The 10,762-nt window shown below is 39.2% G+C and overlaps 1 long non-coding RNA gene across 1 annotated transcript; it reads right to left on the bottom strand.

Annotated features, from left to right (window-relative positions):
- Positions 1–242: 242 nt before the first annotated feature.
- LOC118762567 lies at positions 243–5,555 on the bottom strand. Its single transcript, XR_004998320.1, has 3 exons — positions 5,413–5,555; positions 3,508–3,511; positions 243–253 (listed from the first exon to the last, which is right to left on the bottom strand). It is a non-coding gene; the product is annotated as an uncharacterized LOC118762567 (long non-coding RNA).
- Between the last annotated feature and the right edge of the window lie 5,207 nt (positions 5,556–10,762).

Consider the following 10,762-nt stretch of genomic DNA (forward strand, 5'->3'; position numbering starts at 1 on the left):
TCAATCAATCAATCATATATATATACACACACATATATATATACATACACACACACACACACACACACACACACACACACACACACATATATATATATATATATAAGATAGAGTAATTGAGGTAATCAGAGTAAGTGACAGAATACTTAAGATTAGAATAGTGCTTCATAATAGATTAGCAACCATTATATCGGCCTATGCCCCTCAGCCAGGGCTACCCGATGGACAGAAAGACAGTTTCTATGACACCCTACTGCAGACCACCTCATCGACGAACGACAGGGACCTTCTCTTTGTGGCTGGTGATTTCAATGGGCATGTTGGACGACATGCTGGGGGCTTCCATGGCGTACACGGAGGCTACGGTTATGGTTCCCGCAACGAGGAGGGAACCAGGCTGCTGGAGTTCTGCGATGCGAATAGTCTTATGGTCTGCAACACTAACTTCAGGAAACCAACAAGCTACCTGGTCACCTACCGATCGGGCCGGCATACTAGCCAAATCGACTACATCCTTGCCAGAAAAAGGGAAAGATGGCTGCTTAAAAATGCCAAACCTTCCCAGGCGAAGAATGCACCCCACAACATAGACTGGTAGTTAGTGACTTTAGGATCAGGACTAAGAGGGCGACTAGAAGACGACCAACATGGAGAAGAAGGGTCTGGAAGCTTAAAGCCCCTGCGAATGGACAGAGATTTAGAGATATGTTACTTGAAGCCTTTGACGAAGTGGAAGGGGGTATAGCTACACATGGGGTAGAAGACAACTGGACGTTTCTGAGGGACAACCTGCTGAAAGCCGCTGACCAGATCTGTGGCTGGTGCAAAGTCCCCTTAAGACCCAAAATAACGTAGTGGTGGAACAATATTGTTGACAGGGCTATTAGACAAAAGAAACAGGCTTGGAAGGCCTGGAAGAACGGTGGTAGCAGGGAAGGGTATCAGACTGCCAGAAGGGAAGCTAGGAGACAGGTCTATCTAGCCAGAGGGGAAGCAGATAAGAGAAAATTTGCCAATGTCCTGCGCCGTGAGGATGAAAGACTTGAGGTTTTTCGTGTTGCAAGACAGTGTGTGAGAGAGAATCGTGATGTGGTAGGAGAGAAATGTGTTCGCATGGAGGATGGTTCACTTGCGCTAAATGAGGATGCAAAGAGAGAAGCTTGGAGACGCCACTATGAAAGGTTACTGAATGAGGAAAATGAATGGGATAAAGAGAGTCTGCCGAATGTTGACCCTACAGAGGGACCAGCTATCCGAGTTGATAGTTCCGTGGTAGCTAAGGCAATTAGAAGCATGAAGACAGGGAAAGCCCCAGGCCCATCAGGAATTACTGCAGAGATGCTCAAAATATCTGGCAGTGTCGGCTATAACCTAGTCACCCGTATAGTCAACCAGGTGATACACGAAGGAGTCATACCCAATGACTGGTGCAGCAGCATACTAGTCAACTGCTACAAAGGTAAAGGTGATGCCCTAGATACAAATAATTACAGAGGTATCAAGCTGTTGGATCAAGTAATGAAGGTTACGGAGAGGGTCATAGCCCAACTAATTAGAGAGAGAGTTAGTTTAGATGAGATGCAGTTTGGGTTCGTGCCAGGAAAAAGTACCACTGATGCTATATTCCTGGTAAGGCAGCTGCAGGAGAAATACCTAGCCAAAGATAAGCCCCTGTACCTGGCTTTCGTTGACATGGAGAAAGCTTTTGATAGGGTCCCCCGATCCCTTATCTGGTGGTCAATGAGGAAACTAGGGATAGATGAATGGCTGGTGAGGACTGTGCAAGCCATGTACAGAGATGCCGTAAGTAAGGTTAGGGTTGGCAACATGTACACAGAAGAATTCAAAGTAGAGGTTGGGGTCCACCAGGGTTCAGTACTCAGCCCCCTCCTATTTATCATAGTACTCCAGGCAATTACGGAGGAATTCAAGACAGGCTGTCCCTGGGAGCTCCTCTACGCTGACGACCTTGCTCTTATTGCTGAGTCACTATCAGAACTGGAGGAGAAGTTCCAGGTGTGGAAGGAGGGTTTAGAATCAAGGGGCCTTAGAGTCAACCTAGCTAAAACCAAAGTACTAATAAGTAGAAAGGTAGACAATCCACAAATATCTTCAGGAAGATGGCCCTGCTCGATCTGTAGAAAAGGTGTAGGTAGAAACTCTATAAGATGTACCCAGTGTAAGCTATGGACACATAAGAGGTGCAGCAATGTCAAAGGTAGGCTAACTGGGAAGATAGTTTTTGTATGTGGCAGATGCTCGGGAGCATTAACCTCCGAAAATCTGCAGAAAACAACTTCCGTCACTTTCCAGGGGGAAAAACTAGAAGTAGTTGATAGCTTCCGTTATCTAGGTGACCAAGTCAGTAGTGGGGGTGGGTGCGCTGAAAGTGTAACTGCTAGAATAAGAATAGCCTGGGCAAAGTTTAGGGAGCTCTTACCTCTGCTGGTGACTAAAGGCCTCTCGCTCAGAGTAAAAGGCAGACTGTATGATGCGTGTGTACGAACAGCCATGCTACATGGCAGCGAAACATGGGCTGTGACTGCTGAGGACATGCGTAAGCTCGTGAGGAATGAAGCCAGTATGCTCCGATGGATGTGTAATGTCAGTGTACATACTCGACAGAGCGTTAGCACCTTGAGAGAAATGTTGTACCTAAGAAGCATCAGTTGTGGTGTGCAAGAGAGACGATTGCGCTGGTATGGTCATGTGGCGAGAATGGATGAAGATAGGTGTGTGAGAAAGTGCCAATCCCTTGCAGTTGAGGGAACCCGTGGAAGAGGTAGACCCAGGAAAACCTGGGACGAGGTGGTGAAGCACGACCTTCGAACTTTAGGCCTCACTGAGGAAATGACCAGAGACCGAGACCTTTGGAAATATTCTGTACGTGAGAAGACCAGGCAGGACAAGTGAGCCCAGCCCACTTATGAATGCCTTTCCTCCCTTGGACACAAAGACCGGTTGAGGCAAGCGAAGTCGATATAGAACCTCATCCGACGACAGACACCCATCCCAACCCCCCATGCTTGCGAAGACATGTTGGGGCAAGCGAAATCGAAATCGAAATCGAAACCGAATTGAACCAGCCAGGATCCCTGGCCTGGTGGTACGTAAAAAGCACTATCCGACTCGGGGCCGTGGCACGTAAAATACTCCAATGCGACCGTACGACAGGCACCCATGCCAACCCCCTTTGCTTGTGAAGACATGTTGGGGCAAGCGAAATCGAAATCGAATTGAACCAGCCAGGATCCCTGGTCTGGTGGTACGTAAAAAGCACTATCCGACTCGTGGCCGTGGCACGTAAAATACTCCAATGCGACCGTACGACAGGCACCCTTGCCAACCCCCTTTGCTTGTGAAGACATGTTGGGGCAAGCGAAATCGAAATCGAATTGAACCAGCCAGGATCCCTGGTCTGGTGGTACGTAAAAAGCACTATCCGACTCGTGGCCGATGCCAGCACCGCCTCGACTGGCTTCCGTGCCGGTGGCACATAAAATACACCAATCTGACCGTGGCCGTTGCCAGCCCCGCCTGGCACCTGTGCAGGTGGCACGTAAAAAGCACCCACTACACTCACGGAGTGGTTGGCGTTAGGAAGGGCATCCAGCTGTAGAAACATTGCCAAATTAGACTGGAGCCTGGTGCAGCCTTCTGGCTTCCCAGAACCCCGGTCGAACCGTCCAACCCATGCTAGCATGGAGAACGGACGTTAAACGACGATGATGATGATGATATATATAAATTTAAATAATGAGGGTAAAAATTAATATTAATTAAATATCAATTTAAACCAGAGTCGCATATTTAAAAAAATCCAAGTGGAACCTCAGTTTACAAACATCTCTCATCAGGAACAAGTTGGTTTATGAGCAATTTTTCACATAAAAAAATGCCTCAGGTGATGAGCAGTGTCTCAAGTAATGAACACACACACACACACACACACACACACACCACACACACACACACACACACACACACATGTACTTATATGATAGACTTAAATACAGTTCCCATCTACTAAATTTCATTCATAAGGCATTGGTCACCCAAGGCATTGGTCACCAAGATATTGGTCACCCAAGGCATTGATCACCCAACACACTGGTTACCCAACAACATTAGTCACCTAATGGTTACCCAAAACATTGATTCACCCAAGTCTATAGTAGGAACCTGACTGCAAATTGTACTTCTCAACCACACAACCATACCTGCACTTTCTATGTCTTGATTTGGTCATTTCACTTTGATATGGAATATACATGCTAGCTTTAATATTTTTATTATTTGGAATAACAATCAAGTGATAACCAGGGTAGGATGCTGAACTTAAAATATCTACTTTCATCCTTCCACATGTAGGGTTCAAATACTGGTAAGGTCCCATTTCTCCTGTGTCAATAAAATATATAAACCATCAGGGGCAGATTCAATTGACATTACAGATTCTATAGCAGTACTTTATATCCGCTTCTCCTAACTGGCATGGAAAGCCATAGAAAACACTTGCCCTTGGTCTTGAGCACTAGGAATGAACTTGGAACCATGTGGTCGTAAAGCAAACTTAATTCTACATTTTGTTAGGTACCCTTCCTGACACCAGCTTGCTTAGTTGCCTTTTACAATATGCAAGGATATAGCATTCCTCATCTAAAAACTGCACACTGTATTCCTGCACATCATGTCATAAGAAGCAGCAAAAAAGGTTGCCCCACCCCCCGCCCAAGAAGGGCATACTTTCATGACAGTATAAGAAATCAGCATTTCTACTATTTTTGTAAGAATGAAACTTACAAAAAAATAGTTGTTGGTGCTATCAAGTTAAATTTATCTTGAGCCACTTGTAGTTAAGCCTTAAGTGAAGTGGTTAATTTAGTAGAATATGGTTATTTATTTTTGCAGTAGTTTTCTTTTTTTTTTTGTGGGGTGGGGTATATCTAGGTCACTTATTAAGTAGTAGTTTTAGAGGATTTCTTTCTATTTTCATCATTGTTTCAAATGTTAATATGGTAACAAGAAATCTACAAAACACTTCTTCACTTTTTTTATTTCTGAATTCTTACTTTCACCACGACCAGTCCTCAAAGGCTTCTCAATGAATTTCCATATGCTTTCATGCTTTTGTTACAATTAATATCAATGCCTTAAAGACACTACACTAAAGGTCAATGTCATAGCATTACTGATGAAAGACCCTCACACCAACACCATCTCCTATTTCAAGAATTAGCGATTTGTTTGTTTGCTTTTTTCTTTCATCAATGTTTAAAAATGATTCATTGTTTAGCACTGCTTCAACTTGTGTCTGAAAAGAAGCATTTGAAATAAATGTCTCTGGCTAAGGACAAGCTGCAATACCATGATAACAAATAGTGATGATGCTGAAGGCAACTTATGGATGACTTTTTATATATAAACCCTTTTACTACTGGAATCAGATATGTCCACTCAAAATTTCCTTACCCTTAACTGTGGTAAGCAGTTTTATATACTAATCTATTTTTTGTAGAGGAATGTGGTGTTTGAAACTATTTTTGTTGAGACAAGTCAAATTTACTGAAGCAATGTGACTTACAGAAAATACCACTTCTATCTTCTCATAGATATTTACATCATTACTATAATAACCATGAAATTTAATTCAGCAGTGAAAGGGATAATATACATTTTAAAACAAAGTTCTAATTCTAAGTCTTGTAAACGTCACTTGATATCTAGTATAGGTTTCAAATTTTGACACAAGGTCAGCAATTTCAGGGGAGGGCAGTTGATTTCATTGACCCCAGTATTCAGCTGGTACTTATTTTATCAACCCTGAAAGGATGAGAGGCAAAGTTGACCTTCGTGGAAATTGAACTCAGCATGTAAAGACAGACAAAATGCCACTATGCATTTTTCCCAGTGTACTAACAATTCTGCCAGCATGCTACCTTACTCTAATATATATCATGCTAACTGATGTTTTCCTTTACTGTAAACTTGGATTTGGTTAATATTTTCCAAGTAAGCAGAATGTGATGAGTAATACCTTGTGTCTAACCTAAAGGCATGGCAGTACCTGATGCAAGATGGTTGAATTTTCCAATATAAATAAAGATTTCTGAGGAAATCATCTCTTTTTAATCTAACCATTCAAAGATAAGAAATTATTCTAGTGATAATGTGCCAAGAATGTTGTATATCTTATATATCTTATTCATTTTATTTTATTTTTCTACTGTTATAATAACTTATATTGCTGATATTTATTTTTATGATATCAGATTTTTTTTATTGTTAAATGGATGAAGATGAAATCTTATTCTAGTTTCAAACAGATTAATGTACTAGATGTACTGTACCTATTTTACAGCCTTCGAAACTACCAGTAGAACTAAGTACTTTGTTCAAGAACACACACCTCTTTATGGATGATATTTATATATTTATGGTTGATATTAACATTTCATGTGTACTATATTACATGTATTCTACTCTTCATGTCACTAGCAATGGAGCAAAACAAGAGCTTCAACAAAATTGCTAAACTTGCAAGAAATAGCAGCCAAATATTTCTCTAATCATCCTTTTGTCTTTAAAAGTGCCAAAGACATTGAATATACTGGATAATGTAGTCCTAGATACATTATGTCTGAATAATAGACTAAATGGCCATGCCTAGCCTGAAATTAAACAATACTTACAACTAACACTCAAGTTATTTCAATCACTGTAAAATGTTAAATTTCATAAGAATAAAGTAATGACCAGTAAACCCTTTTTGAACAAATTACTGCATATACATATGGGTCCTTGTAGCCCATAGAGGAAAGAGATTATTATTATTTTAGTTTGGCTCTGGTTTGGTCTTATTCTTGGTAGGAATTATGTGAATAGCAGGCTACTACCTGTAACTTTAGGTATCCACAAGTTTTCAACAGTCTTTCAAGTGGTTAGGACCTGCTTGATAATCCTTGCAGTCCCTAGGAGACAAATGTTCTGTAGGAGCTCTACCGGCATTCTATTTCAATCTCCTTCAACCATTTGTCTATATCTTTCCTTTCTGTTCCCAACGCACTAATTATTATAGGTACGACCTTTACTGTTTGCATGCTCCAAATTCTTCCTATTTCAAATTTTAACAGCATTTTTTTTGTTTTTCTTCCTCTTTCTTTAGGATCTTGGAATCAAATGAGCATGATGAGTCAATAAGTAAGTGAAGTCACTTTTCCATAATTATAATCATTATGTCTGGTCTTATAATTATTATTATTATTATTATTATTATTATTATTGAGTGAGAGAGCAGTTCATGCCATCAAAGTGACACTGGGGTAAAATATACGAAGCCCAATATACCCATCATGACTACCCGTCTGATAAGGGTACACCAGGCACATGCATCACAACCAAATGTGCGTGACATGGTGATCTCATATCAAGATAAACAGCACATGACCTTGTAGGTGGGGCCCAGTTAGAATTTTCTGTGTCCGTTGCCAGCCTCGCCTGGCCCTCGTGCCGGTGGCACATAAAAAGCACCATCCATTCGTGGCCGTTTGCCAGCTCTGTCTGGCACCTGTGCAGGTGGCATGTAAAAAGCACCCACTACACTCACAGAGTGGTTGGCGTTAGGAAGGGCATCCAGCCGTAGAAACACTGCCAGATTTGACTGGGCCTGATGAAGCCTTCTGGCTTCACAGACCCCAGTAGAACCGTCCAACCCATGCTAGCATGGAAAACGGACGCTAAACAACGATGATGATGATGATGATGATGATGAGTAGCCCATCCCGCTCAAAAGGTCCCTGAATAAGGGTTGTTTAAGGATGTTGAAAGAACCACCCGTGTTTCCAAAGGTGAATTATTCAAACTCCAAATAATCCCTCTCAACACATGGCTATGATGCTCCCCCACTACTTCTGCTCGTGATCAGAGGTGCACATATCATCAGCCACTAAGGGACATGCTCAACTGGTTAAGGTCAAACAACTGACAAGCAAATCTGTGGTATTGAGCAGAATATTTGCTGTAGCCCATCTTTTATACCAAGACAAAACAATGTACATGATAACACTTCCAATCAGTTAAGATCAGAAGCCATGAGAGCCACTGCCTGGTACTATTATTATTATTATTATTATTATTATTATTATTATTATTATTATTATTATTATTTCTATTCAGTAGTCTTATTTTTATCACGTGCTTTCATAGCACTACTGAGCACAGCTCTGTGTGCCTTGGGTATGTGCTGTGGTTTGTTGTGGTGCTCCTGTTTTCACTGTATTGAAAGTGTTTTACATAGGATGTGTGCGGTGCCTAGTAGTGTCATTTTCTGTATGTTATATATACTTGTAAGTACTAGTGCTTTTGTTGTGTATTTGTCTGAATGTTTTTTTATCATAGCTAATTCTCCTACTATAAGAGGAATTGTTTCTGCTTTTAGGCTCCACATTCGAGTTACCTCAATTTCCAGATCATTGTATTTTGAAAGTTTCTCCGTTACTTTTAGAGAAACGTTGTCATCTGTTGGTACTGATACGTTGATTAGAAAGTTTTTTTTTCTTGGTGATCTCTGACAGCTATATACAGCTTATTGACCTTAATTTCTTTATCTGTGTATATTGGTATATCCCAGAGTATGGTTGCTTTCTCATTTTCTGAGACCTTTTCTGAGGTGTACCTATACCATCTTTTTTCTGTTGTTATTCCACAGTGTTGGCTTAGCTTCCAGTGTATATGGGTCCCAACTCTGTCATGTTGTGAATATATTCCTTCTTAGCCAGGACTGGGCAGCCAGAGACTGTATGATTTATTGTTTCTTTTCCATCACCACATATTTTTGGTGATTTTCCAGTGGGAAGGCTTTGATCTTGTGCTGCAATTAAAAATCCTTCAGTCTCTGCCTTGAGTCCTGAGCTTCTTGGCCATTGTTGGGGTTTTGCTTTGTCGATTTCTTTTCTGTTTAGCATAACCCAAAATTTTCTACATAGAGGCTTTTCTTGCCATTGTTTTATCATGATCCGTTGCTGTTCCAGTTTTAGTTTAGATTTCAGTTGTTTTACAGCTTTTGTTGTTTCTTCTTTTTCTTCATAGTTGTTAGGTACTATGACTTCTTTTTTGTATTTGTCAGCTTCCTTAAAAACAGAAAACAATTTTTCATTTTGCTCATGTTTTGCGGCTGTTTGTATCAGTTTTCCTTGCTTCTGAAGCAGGTATTTCTGTAGTCATATGGTGGTTAGTTTGTTATAGTTTTATAGCTGTATCAGACTGCTACTGCTTCGATATGTTGTATATATAATCTCTCTATGTCAGATTTTGAGTGTTGCATCCTAAATCCTGTCATTATTTTTCTTGTTTACCTGCCTATTTTGATTAGCTCATTTAGAGTCCAGTTAAAAATATTGTAGCTGTAACTTATAACTGGGACAGCTAGAGTGTTGATACCTATTATCTTGCTTTTTGCATTGAGCTCTGTTTTCAGTATTAATCTAACTCATCTATAGTGTTCTTTTCTTATCTTTTTTTTTCATTTGTGTATGCTGTATCATATCTAATCCATTGATTCGTAAGTATTTGTATGTCTGGCTTTGGTCAAATTCTCTTATTTCATTTGCTTTATCTAATGTAATGTTGTTACTCTTAACTAGTTTTCCTCTTTTCAAAGTTGCTTTGGCAAATTTTTCTAAGCCAAATTACATGTTGATTTCTTTGGTAAATCTATGTACTTATTATTATTATTCAGTAGTTTTATTTTTATAGCGTGCTTTCACTTCACTACCGAGCGCAGCTCTGTGTGCCTTGGGTATGTGCTGTGATTTGTTGTGATGCTCTGATGGTTATTGTATGGAAAGTGTTCTGCGTAGGATGTGTGCAGTGCCTAGTAGTGCAATTTTCTGTATGTTATATGTGTTTGTAAATCCTGGTGTTTTTGTTATGTATTTGTCTGAATATTTTTTTTTAATTATTATTATTATTATTATTATTATTATTATTATTATTATTAGTAGTAGTAGTAGTAGTAGTAGTAGTAGTAGTAGTAGTAGTATTCAGTAGTTTTATTTTTATAACATGCTTTCACTTCACTACCGAGTGCAGTCCTGTGTGCCTTGGGTATATGCTGTGGTTTGTTGTGATGCTCTTATGGTTACTGTATTGAAAGTGTTTTGGGTAGGATGTGTACAGTTCCCAGTAGTGCAATTTTCTGCATCTTATATATATTTGTAAGTCCTGGTGTTTTGTTATGTATTTGTCTGAATATTTTTTTATCATACCTAATGCACCCACTATGATATGAACTGTTTCTGTTTTTAGATTCCACAGTCGAATTACCTCTATTTCCAGGTCTTTGTAGTTTGAAAGTTTCTCTATTATTATCATCATCATCATCATCACCATCATTATTATCATTGTTATTATTTTTAAAAAGTTTGATGCAACTTGACAAAGACAGACTTACTGTTGAAATATTATTCAACCAATAAAATATCTATTACAATCAAATAGTGCTCTTCATCTTGATTATTATTATTATTATTATTATTGTTATTATTATTACTATTATTATTATTATTATTATTATTATTATTATTATTATTATCATTATTATTATTATTATTATTATTATTATTATTATTATTATTATTATTATTATTATTATTATTATTAAAGCAGCAAGCTGGCAGAATCATTAGCCTGTTGGACAAATTGATTAGTGGCATTTCATTTGTCTTTACATTCTGAGTTCAAATTCTAACAAAGTTGATTTTAC

Source organism: Octopus sinensis, linkage group LG3 (genome assembly GCF_006345805.1).
Source record: "Octopus sinensis linkage group LG3, ASM634580v1, whole genome shotgun sequence".
Lineage (NCBI taxonomy): Eukaryota > Metazoa > Mollusca > Cephalopoda > Octopoda > Octopodidae > Octopus > Octopus sinensis.